Genomic DNA, 10,382 nt, shown 5'->3' with positions numbered 1-10,382 from the left:
GGACAGAAGAAGAATAAGAAGAAGTGAAGGCAAAGGAGACAAAGACGGAGCCAGAAGGCACAAGAGTCGTGATTCATGATTCATCTTTCAACCATATAACACACGTTTCAAATAATTCTTACTTTATTCTAAAAATCAATAATGGAGCAGTCACAAGTGTTGCTTCTATTCCTGTCCCCATGCGTCATTTGTATGATCTGCAGTTTATCCATGAGGGAATATTACATATCTGAGCAAAGGCTGTTTCCATAGCAGTGTACTTCTGCAGATCGGCCCCAGTAACCACTCAGTTAACATCGATAAACCTTATTGATAGAGTGTAAGCATAAAGGAAGGTCTTCCTCATTGGATACATGTGGGGGCGTCACTGTTGGGCAAGTGGGTGCTTATGGGCTGTATATACTGGGTCACCAGTCACTGCGTCTGAATACTTCTGAATACAACTAGCACTGTGTATCGTGTTCATATGACTGCATATGTGACAAAAGGTGTGTTGATGCTTTAGAGTCTCCAGAGGGAGCTGTGTGAGGTCTGATAAATGTCCTCAAGTGTCCTCAGTGTGAAGTGATTGGCAGGTAATCACCTGACCCCACAGGGAACCTTCGATCATTACACTGATTCATTCTAAAATCAGGACTAAAACTGAGCACATCAGCACTTTCCCTATGTTCACTGACACTGATTCCAGGCCAGTTAGCCAACTCTGTTTGTCATAACAAGGGAGGGAGGAGCCCCGGGTGTGAGCTCGTCCTCATCACTTGCTGCTGAATCTGTAAATCGGGTCGGTCCGGACCAAGCTCCTTTATTCCGTTTTTTTCTTTTTGGGGTGATTCTGTAAAGAAATCACCAGATTTGCCGCAGTTCTCCTGAAACCGGTCAGCTGGCAGCGGACGTAACTCAGTGACACTGGACGTACCTGAGACGGCATCAAGGGTTGACCAATCACGTTAGATAAAAAAAGAACATATATCAATACCTATTGGCTGTAAATAAAAGTGGGAGTGTCCGGGAGCATATGGCTTCATCCGGTGGAAAATCTGCAACAACCAATTAAATAGCCTCAGGTCCTGTGGTTGCCAAAAGTATAAGGACCCAAATTCACAAACATTTTGCCGGCGCCTGCACCCAGAAGTATATGTATTTAGACAGAAATTAACCAAATACAATTTGAGAACAAATATTGAATGCTCACAATGTCTCAGGATGTAGGAGGGGGCGGCCAGCGCTCCGTATTAACCAGCTACCACTGACTTACGATATAAAGTAAATAGTGAATCAAATAAAACCTAACACTGCACCAAGCAACCCATCATTGCCACAGCACAGTCCATCACAGTAGCCAGTGGATAGAGTAAAAGAGCTGTAGTGACGTGTGTGCACATCGGGACGCTCTGCTGCTCAACACTTGAATAGTTCCTTCTCCTCTGGAGCAGAAACGTGAAGTTGGACAGGAGAACAACCCAGTGGAGCCGCTGACTCTCCTCCCTGCAGCGGCTGATTGAGCGACTCTGCTGAATGTCTCTGCATAATGAATCCCACACTCATCTCCCTCTCACTCTGGCTGAGCCTGAACAACGCTCAACTTCTGAAGTAAAATTCACCACAAACAAATGAGCGGAGCACCGCGCTGCGCGGTGGCAGACGGGCGTGCCAGCGAGAGGAGAACGGACCTCTCAGGAGATCAGTGTCATTTTCAGTACGGAGACCCTGCCGAGCAGAAAAGAGTGCAGTTTATGTAGAGGCTGAAGCGGTGAGACAAGTGACAGCTCATGGTGTTCGGCTGTTTTAAGAGCCTGTCTGAAGCTGTGAGAGGACAGGGGATGAATACAAGTCCACGAGTAAGAGGCTTTTACAGCACAGTGTGCCATGGACTTCATTGAATTAATTTGCAATTTAACATTGCTTTGCTCATTTGTGGTCAAAACAACAAAAAACTAAAACCGAGAGCATTTACAGAAACAGTTTTCAAAATATTTCTGAGGAGCTGAAATGAACACACGACACCAGGTATATGAGAATTTTCAAACCACAGATTCATTCCAGCCACATTAGGTGTAAATGTCTCAAAGACAAGTTTGCAGACCCTTCATTTGGTTCACAGTTATCTTGCAGCCTTATGCTGAAGATATTTAAATGAATGTTTAACTTTTCATCAATCAATATAGATTATATAATAGAATATATATAGACATAATAAGGATCAAACTTCCTGTTTTAATGGTAAGTATTTCAAATGTCTCATCCAGCTATTTATTTTGAGCAATTCATTTCTCACATCAGTGGTCCAAAGGTGACATAACGTCACATTTCATACAGCGTTATGGAATAATGGCTCATCTGAGGTCCTCTCGACCAGATTTCTATCAAAGGCACTTTCTCTGTTCAGCCTTTCTTCACCCCTGACCAGTCTCCCCGTCCCTGCTGCTGAGAAACACCCACAAGCCTCTAGCTGTCAGTGCCCTGCTCCACCAATGGGCCGGTGACGAGTGGCGCCTGGTTGCTCAAGGGCCGAACATGACACTTGAGCTGCTCTCACACATGCACTGCTGCCACGAACTTTCCTAGACATCACCCCGGCTGTATGTGGGAACACAAGTCGGAATCGTAAGAATTGGATTTATCAGACTATAGTCCAGCCATTCCACCGTCAGAGCCGGAGCGCTGCTGTGATAGTACCTCTCCTTAGCAAAACATTTCTCCCTTGATTGCTCAAGTAATTGCTCACAAAATGAATCACTGATTTTCATTTAATTATTATTATTTAATATAATTAGAAATGACAGCTTTCAGTGACAAAAGGGCTTCACAGTACAAGTCACATTCACCCATTCAAACACACACATTCACACAGCACGTCACTCTCATGCTAAGCATCACACACACCCTGTCGGTTTCCCCTTGAAGATGTCCTGACCCCCCCAGGCTGGGAGCCACTGGTAGGCGGGTTGAGTTTGCTGTAAGCTAAAGAGGAATAATGCTCCTCTTCAGGGAGGGAAAAAGCAGGAATTAGTGTGACTACAGGTACGCTGCTGCTGGTTCATGTGAAGCCTTTACTCTGGACTTGAGCTGTCACAGTGATCCCGGTGAAGCTGCAGGAGCCAGATCTTTGTACACGGAGCGATGCAGGGAAATCAAATCAGGCTTCAGGAGAAAAAACCTCAAAGATTTCAATTAATTGCGGTGGAAGAAAAAGCTTGGAAAGAAACAGAAGCGGAGAATTTCAAGGTTTCTAGACAGCTGCTAAGATGTGAAGATGTATTCTTAGCATCGCAGAATTCTGTGTCGAGTAAACACCTAACATGGCACCTTGAATCCTGCAGCTCTCCCTTCAAGTTCATCGGAAGATATTCCAAAAAAACCTTTTTTAGGGTTGAAACGATAGAGATTAGATTTATACGAGAGGAGATAATGCATTCTTAAATGTGTTTATTGAGCGGTTAATAAAATTATATGACTTTTCTTAGAAGAGGCACATTAACGCAGGTTTTAACATCACATTTATTATCAAATTTATAAAAGATTCGACATTTGTGGGTTGAAAATGGCTCATAACACCACCCGGTGTTTCAAACCGCCTTGGACTAATGCTTGCGTAGAGTCAACCATTTATACTTTATCAATCTGAAATGTTTAGAAAAACAGTTTATTATGTTCTTCATGTCTGTCACCTTAGTAACCAGACGCTGTCAGGCTTTTGTCATCGTCTCAAATGTCCTCCGAGCTGCTCACAGGACTGATTGGGAGTGAAAAGGGGGGTTCATTCATTTTAATTCAATTCAATTTTATTTGAATAGCACCAAATCATAACACAGGCCTACTCTATTTCAAAGCACTCTACATAGTACATTATCTAATCTATTTCTTGTCCCTGTAGTTGTTGACGAGGCTCCACTGTGTCTCTTTATGGTTATGGTTATGGTTATGTCTCTTTTTAATATTTGCAGCCAACACGAAATAAAATGACATTGCGTGGCTTCTTCTGAACCCTGGAGCTATTTGATATAACTGTGTGTTTGTTGATAATTTACCAAACTGCAATTTCATTTCGAATACATCAACTATTGTCTACTTTATGTTTGGGAAGCTTTTCTGGCTTTAGAGCCCAAACTTCCCTGAACAATATGTCTGGTTGAACTGAACCCTCAGTATTAGGCATTATGGTAGAAGCCCATTATCAAATCCAAAAATATGATTATTACTCAGTCAATACTAAATTATTTCATTTTTTTATTCAATAACAGGTCAATAATTCTAAACCAGGGTCACATACAATAATAATTCTTTAAAAATAAATGAAAATAAAGTGTGTGCTTTTGTGTTAATGTCTCCATGGACAAATTCAATTCAATCGTGAAATTATTAAAGTGCATAATTGGTTTCTGACCAAGCTCCACAAAAGGTGAAATTGATGTCAATGTAAATGGATTTTGGATGAATTACTGTTACATGGGTAAATATTCAGATTTTTTAAAGGAGATTTTAGAAAGAATTTCTCTCATTTTGTTAGAAACACAAAAGTTGAAGGGGCACAATATGCCTGGTATACGGGGGGGGTATGGGGGGTTAGTCGGGAGTGGAGGTGTCGACGATAGACTAAGGACATGTGTCCCCTTGTCTGAGGGTTTCACTCACAGAGGAAGATTGGATGAGAGACATTTGTTCAAAGTAAGAGTTTGTGATCTCCTTGGATGTGACCACCTCCAGATCCTGGTGGGTTATTCGGAGAAGCTCACACAGGCACTGCAGCGATGCTCCATCTTGGTTTAGTCTCCTAATGTAGCTCTGCATGACACTTTCACTCAAAATCTGTTGAGCTCTCCAATAAACCTTCTTGTATTGATGGAGTGACGGGAAAGGTTTGGCTTCATTGAGCTGTTCCCTCAGTTGATCGATAACTCTAACAACTGTGGAATCAAACACTTCAGCTCGACAGTGTCTCACTAGAAGAGTTCTGAAGCTGACAATCATGTACACAGACTTCTACCTTTGCCCTTTTTCCGTTATTCAATTATTCATTTATTTTTGCTCTGAATCAAATGTTTTATGCGCACGGTTAATCTCATAGCTGGTCGGGCCCGGTGCCAGGATTGAAACTTTCTTCATAAGGATTTTCTGAAATGTTGAAATGAGCAATATTTTCATTTTGTACCTGATTCCTTTGTTAATTACTCTCCCTGAGTTCAAGTGAATTCTTCTGTTCACTCATTCATTATAAACACTCTGGACTGACCACCAATAGAAATGATTCTTAGTTTTATTTAGCTGATTCTACAAGTACAAGTACTCCCAGGGCCTCTGGAGTTCAACATCAGGGTTCTGGAAGTAAAAATGAGCCACAGTATTTTAACCATCCAAGGTAATCTGCATGATATCAACTGCGTATTAAGAAAAACACGATTTATTTGTGATGTCAAGGAGAGGTACTACACTTCCCACCATCCTCAGTAGAAGTAGCGATGGTTGAAATCGGTGGAGCTTAATGTTGCCGTGGAAATTTGACCAAAACCTCAAAAATGATGTCGGCTGTGGTCAGATCGTTCGTCATTACATTACATTGAACCGAGTCTGTAGACGAATGTTAGTGAGGGCCAGAATGGCTTCGCACTGGTTTATGGGATGCGTAGTCCCTTCACTCCTAAATTAATTATGTACACAGACTTTTTACCTTTGCCCTTTTTTCCGTTATTCAATTATTCATTTATTTTTGCTCTGAATCAAATTCTTTATGCGCATTGGTTAATCTCATAGCTGGTCGGCCTGGTGCCAGGATTGAAACTTTTATTCATAAGGATTTTCTGAAATGTTGAAATGAGCAATTTACTCGCGGAAGCAGAGATCTTCTAAAAGTCAGAGGTCGTTGTGAGTTTGAACATCCTCATTCCATTTCCAAGTTTGTCGTAAATCCAACTTCAGGGTTTAGCATATTCAAGTTAACTCCTCCAAGAGGAAACACAGGAAAAGTCTGGCTCTCCGTAGCCTGATACTTTGCATGTAGATATGAGAGTGGTGTCCATCTTGTCATCTATTATGCTTTCACACAACATTTAAAGTGTGTGTGTGTGTGTGTGTGTGTGTGTGTGTGTGTGTGTGTGTGTGTGTGTGTGTGTGTGTGTGTGTGTGTGTGTGTGTGTGTGTGTGAGTATAACAGATGAGCTAAAGGGCAGTAAGAGGCTTCTGAGGCGACAGTGCTCTGATGTGTCAGTGGAGCTCGGCCTTGGGGGGACTTCTCAGAGGGGTCTCATTTGGTGGTGTCACTGAAAGCTACAGCTTCATAGTGAAGTCTGAGAGAAACAGTCTGTCGCACTTTGTCTCGAGCTTGATTTCTTTCTCTGAAGCAGAATCAGAACAACCGCTCGCGTTTCATGGGACTTTCTGTTTGGATTATTTTCTCTGCTCCCAAAGCGTCCTGCTGCTGCTGAGTTTGTTAACTGAACTCGTATCCATCTCTGGCCTACATAAAAGCCATTAGTCAGCGGAGTCAATGAGGGATTACATCATTAACCCCAGTTTTGCATGGCAGACTCCAACATAACCACAGTGATTTGAACGATCCCTCACAAAATGATGTAGCACTGAATAATGTTAAACTCAGACACTGGAGCAACAAAGCTGCAAGGTCCTCCTACAAAACATGCTTGACTTTGTAGATGACATGAGGTCCCTCTGCTCGTACTTGACATTTACAGGCGAGTGTGTGTGTGAAGCGTGCTGTGGATCCTCATGCTCCACAGATGATGAAAGTTTCCCGACGACCTTGGATCCTTCACTTTGTGGCTTTATTGGGCCAAAAACAACCTTTGAAATATTATACCATGAAATACTTTCATGGCAGTTACAAACCATATTCACGAAGAGGATAAAACCTTCCACTTGGGAAAACTCACAAAGTGTCCCTTAGTGTCTCCCTCTGAACAGGCCAACCTCACAAGATATTCCATTCTCATACATTTAAACCAATATGTGAAACCACTTTTACAGTTGTTATATGGATTCATAAAGAAATAATTATTATTAATAAGTGACCTTTGGTGGGCAGATTTCATCACTGTTGGATAAAGCTACACTAGATGTTTTCCACTTAGCAAATAAATACATTTTAATGAAGCAAAACTTTAGTTTAAAAAAACTCACGTACCACAAGAGCAATACTTTTTGTGAGCGGACTAGAGGACGTGGCTGTTTTTGAGATTACAGTTGATAACGTATATTAATACATGGATTATTCAAAATTCCTGGGAGCCTATTAAAAGGGCGAATGACAAATAAAGCTTCTAACAAGGTATTTTTAAAAACGTGTTTTCAATATATGTAATACATATTTTTAGGCCTGAAGAATATGTGCTTAAACAAGTCAAGTTTTCTAACTACCTAAATTCATTTTTAACAGTATTCTCAACATCACTCCCCAAAAATAATCATTTAAAGTGAAATCTTTGGCAAGTATCGCTTAGAGTATCTACACTGCCTAACGGTTACCCTTTAATATTATGTGGGTGTGTCTTGTGTTTACAATAATCTAAGCATTCTATTGGCCAGATATTTAATATTTTAAGCACCCAAATTTACATTTAAGGTAAAAAAATAATTACACAATTACAAAAACCAACTTACTAATTTACATTGTATTCAACAACCATTTGTTCATTCTAGTTGGTTGAGTCATGACTCGTCTGTGGGAAGAAGACAGAAGTTGCATGGCACTGAAATAGAGTATTATAACTTTATGGGCCATGTTGATTTCCAACCTGAACCTTGTTTTCCATCTTCTTGCTGCTGACAATGAAACGCCAAGAACTTCAACTTGAAGAAGCTTGTGTGAGGAGGCGAGCAGAGCAGCTGCTAGCCCACATCCAGACTCCGGCTCAGAGTGTCCAGCGCTTTGATCATGCTTCACACTTAACAGATTATCATAGGAACATGTCCCCTGGTGGCTTGTGGAAAAGAGGAGACAATGAAATCTGATGGAATGCTGTTTTTATAAACCCCTCGCTCTATTTGTTGTGGCTCCCCGACTGAAGATTGATTTATAGACATTGGTCCTGGTAAAACTCAGCTCTTTTCATGGAGCTCACGTCGGCTGCCTGCCGCAGAATCCACCCCACAGGTTTGTTTGGGCTCCCCGGTAATGGGCTAAGAAAACGTCTACATCGATATATCTCCCCACGAGGCCATTCCTCCTCGCTGTCTGATAGCGTTGCACTCGAACTGTGGACTCTCCAAACGCATTAGACTCCGGGGAGGAGAGGGCTGCCTCTCGCAGATATCTCATTTCCAACAGAGTCGAATCCATTAAGAGCAGGTGAGAGTGGAGACTACCCTCCATGTAAAGCCTTCATTCTCGCTCATCAGCCAAGAACTATAAGATCATCATGACAACGCTGTGAGACCGAACTAGCCTGATTCTTTGTTTTGCAAAGGAACAGTGGCAGACACGAAGAAGGACTAACGTGAAACGACAGATTATTTTAGCCTTCAAACCTGCAGCTACATCTCACGTCCTCGTTTTTATTCCTGTACAGTTGTACAGTTCTTGAGGCTGTGAGCTGGGAGGGTAAAAGAGCCCACAGGGGATCGAACCTTTTATCTACTACAGTGCTGTTGAGCATGACACTGTCACAAGTCCTTACCCTGGTCGTTTATTTGAGAATAAAAGGCCAACAAACTTCAGTTGGGTCTGTAAAGAAATGTCTGTAATTCCAATAAAACAAGTCAGAAGGAAGGCCAGTACAACCAGTAGAAAAATCTACTTGTGTTGGCCTTTTGAAAGAACTTTATTGCCAGTCAGTAGGCTTTCAATAGCTTTTTCCCCTGCGCACCAGCGAAGCTAAAAGAGGGGTATAATTTTTCAACTGCGTGTGTGTGTGTGTGTGTGTGTGTGTGTCTCTGTGTGTGTGTGTGTCTCTGTGTGTGTGTGTGTGCATACAAAACAACTTATGGATAGATTTTCATTAATTTGCTTTCATTTTAGATTAATTTTCATCGGGAGGGTATCTCGAGATGATTCACTTTTGGAGCTGATTTGTCAAAGGTGAAGTTCAATATAAATATGGTTGAAAAAATATATTTTCCAATATATCTCCATGAATAATAGACAATCTAAAGCTGATATCAATGAGAAAAATAAATAAATCCATCCCTGTATGATGACATTATTATGGTTTTAATGATCGTTGTTAAAGGGCATCGTTACATTTGAAAAAAAAAAAGCCTTGCCTCAATGGAGTATGCAGCAAGTGCAGGGTATGCATCTATGACTTTGGTACTGAAAACAGTGGACCACCAATTTAACTCTTCTAGCCTAGTGCCTACATTACCCACAATGCTCCTTGAACTTTGTCAAGCTGTGAATGTCGCCTGGAGGCATCCACATGTGTGGTCTTTAGATCCAACTGACAGGGACTCAAGAGACATCACATGAGTCCTGATCAGAGTTTACTCCCTGTGGGGACAACAAGGTGTAATCCACAGGTTGTTAATGATGAAATGATAACGTCAAAACAATGACAACAATCTGATGGTACAGCACTGTAACTTACATGATACATGATAATAGAAGAGCGGTCAACCTCTCAGCAGAAGGTCGGCGGTTCGATCCCAGTCTTTCCTGTTTGCACGCCAAAGTTTCCTTGGGCAAGATACGTAAAGTGCTTTGAGTGGTCATCAAGACTAGAAAAGTCTTATATAAATAACAGTATTTATATAGACTTTTCTATATAGACAAATTGGAATTTATGAATACAGGCTTTAAAAATAAAGTTTGATTGATTGATACTGTGAACATGTCACATGGAAGCTGCAGCAGTTGTTTGGGCTCATACAAGACACTGGTTGTTTGTGCTTGTCCTTGAGTGAAGCAGCTGTCTGCAAAGCACTCTGGGTGTGTGAGGATCATTTTTGAACTGTGCTGCCATCACACAGCCGCCCCCACAGTTCTATTTGTTCTGGACCCGACCCTGCTTACCTTTCACCCACAATGAGGTATTGAGATGTGGAATGCTCAAACAAGAAGAAGCAACAGCAAACCTTTCACAGCAAATAGAGAACTCTGACAATGGAGCTCCAGAGATTCTCTGACATCTTTACCCGAAGTTAGACCGAATAAAACCTTGACACAAAGTGTTGCAAAATGTTGCACTTTCATAAAGTAAGATGGAACCTTTTACGATAAACATTTAAAAAGAAAGCAAAGCACTAGAGGATGAGATATTGTGGCTTTAAATCCATTATATGGATATGGTAGAAATTAAGAATAGTATTGACAGTATTTGAATGGATACTCTTAGAACAGCAAACTGATATCAGTTATAATAGAGGAGAACTATGAGCTGAATGGACTGTAATGTTTTAAACTACAGTTTTTCACAGCTACGTCTGACATGGGG

Source organism: Hippoglossus hippoglossus, chromosome 18, assembly GCF_009819705.1.
Source record: "Hippoglossus hippoglossus isolate fHipHip1 chromosome 18, fHipHip1.pri, whole genome shotgun sequence".
Classification (NCBI taxonomy): Eukaryota; Metazoa; Chordata; class Actinopteri; order Pleuronectiformes; family Pleuronectidae; genus Hippoglossus; species Hippoglossus hippoglossus.
The sequence above is the reverse complement of the archived record's forward strand: the minus strand, read 5'-3'. Positions refer to the sequence as shown.